The 2106-nt window shown below is 35.9% G+C and overlaps 1 non-coding gene across 1 annotated transcript; it reads right to left on the bottom strand.

Annotated features, from left to right (window-relative positions):
- Positions 1-1753: 1753 nt before the first annotated feature.
- On the bottom strand, positions 1754-1872 carry LOC112474309. The gene has a single exon (XR_003044345.1). It is a non-coding gene; the product is annotated as a 5S ribosomal RNA (ribosomal RNA).
- Positions 1873-2106: the final 234 nt, after the last annotated feature.

Raw genomic sequence — 2106 nt, forward strand, 5'->3', positions numbered from 1 at the left:
TGGATTATTAGCTGAGAGATAGAGAAAGAGAGAAAGACAGACAATGGTGTCGCACTACCTAGATCCAAAAGTCCTTTTGAGGAAGCTGCTTGATAAGGTTCCATTTCCCTGATGCTAGAACAATTCTTCAGTTCAGAATTGTCAGTAGTTAACAACCAAATCAACTGCTGGGGACTGCTTAAATATACACAAAAGGTAGTTGTGTTTGTCACACTTAAACTGATTATTTCCATATTAAATGAATACAATCATTGGTATTACATAGGATTTTATATTTGTTTTTCATTTACAAGGCATTTCAGAAGTGGGGAGAGCATGCGTGTATGCACTATATAGTTTAATAGATAATCATGACACTATTTAAAGCTAATTTTCTAAATCTCAGATCTAATCTTCACATTTTTAAGGAAATTATAATGACCTATGAAATCTCAAGGCCATAAAGCAGTTGGTTGGCTTATCTATAGGACGCTGTCTTAGAGCAACACCTAGTGGCTCCTTGGACTCTTCAGAGAAACTCTAGGATCAGGAAGGAAGATTTAAAAAATGTTTCCTTTTAAGAAATTTTAGATGTAGGTATTTAGGATAATGTACATTCTCTGTTGTTGTTTGTTTTTCGTTTTTTGGGTGGTTTTTTTTGTCCTGTTTAAAGTTGTGTTTAACTTCTACTTGGTACAAATTGGACCCCAAAACCTGACGTCTATTAATCTGGTGATTCTATCACATGGTTAAAAAGAGTTTAGTTGGTCTCAATAACCAAAGAAGGCACAGATATTTTACACAAAGACATTATTCTATAGCTAACAATAATTCCACGAAAAGCCACTGGTAAGGAGAGCCTCGCTAATAATTTCAAATAACGTGTGCAACTGCTCCAGAAAGATTTAGTAAGGTTTTTTATATCATTGAAAGGTTAACCTGAGGTTAATTTGAACCAAAATGTAATTATATGAGGGTCTTTGGAATTATTGGGCTTGTTTTATGTACTTCGCAGGAGGATTCAGAAACCTTATAAAGCCTTATAATTCTGTAACAGTCTATTATTTCTTTGAATTTGGTGGTGACTTTTAAATTCTTTTTTGTCAGGTGTGATATTGAAATCCCTTCACCTCTTCAAATAATATAATCATAAATTGAGAATTTCTACTGTAATCATTTCCAGTGTCTGTGGAGGTCTGCTAGATCACAATCTTAGAATTGATTCAAGAAACGTTGACATTTATACCATTCCCTGGTCATGTTATAATCATTGTCAGCAGCATGAATTTGTGAGGTTTTTATTTTATGTTCTTGTCAAAATCCCTGTCGCAAAAATGAAACCGAAAAAGTTTAATGCTTTATGTGCTCACTGAGAGATGATAATAACCCGGCTTCTCTGACCTCCTTGGTGTTTCAAAATTTAGTGGCTGGTTAGTTCTCCTCACTCCTTTTTGCAGCCTCAGCAGCCTGAAAAGCCAAATCATCAACCAATCGAAATGCAGAGTATAAAAATGGTTGAGAGCATTCTCTCCTGCTAGAAACCAGGCTTGTAGCACATCTCTGATCTCTCCATAGGCAGGAGGGTTGTTAGACACATATTTAAACCTTTCTTAATGACACTTTAACTAGAATAGAAAGCAAACAACACTAGCACTTCTGTCAAAAACGTTATAATGTTCTATGAGCTTCACAATCAGGATATTTGACGTTAAAACCACAGGCTTTTATTTTTGTTGTTTGTTTATTTATTTATTTATTTATCTTAAGCCTACAGCGCCTACAGCACCTGGTCTTCCTAGGTGGTCTCCCATCCAAGTACTAACCAGGCCCAACCCTGCTTAGCTTCCGAGATCAGACGGGATCGGGCACATTCAGGGTGGCCTGGCTGTAGACTAGAAAACCATAGGTTTTTAAAAACAAGTACTGTTACAAATGTGTACCACTAAATTCACTACAGTACCTTACTTAAGTAGTGTGTACTTAATGTGTGGCCCAGCCAAAGGTATTTTTTTATCTCTTTTCATTTACTCACAGCTGTTTTATTCCACTATCACTTACCTAAAATGTCAACACCAGAATCATGGATTTAGCATGTGGATAAATAAAGCAACTGTGTAGAGACGGCTT

This window comes from Pteropus alecto, unplaced genomic scaffold, assembly GCF_000325575.1.
Source record: "Pteropus alecto unplaced genomic scaffold, ASM32557v1 scaffold79, whole genome shotgun sequence".
Lineage (NCBI taxonomy): Eukaryota > Metazoa > Chordata > Mammalia > Chiroptera > Pteropodidae > Pteropus > Pteropus alecto.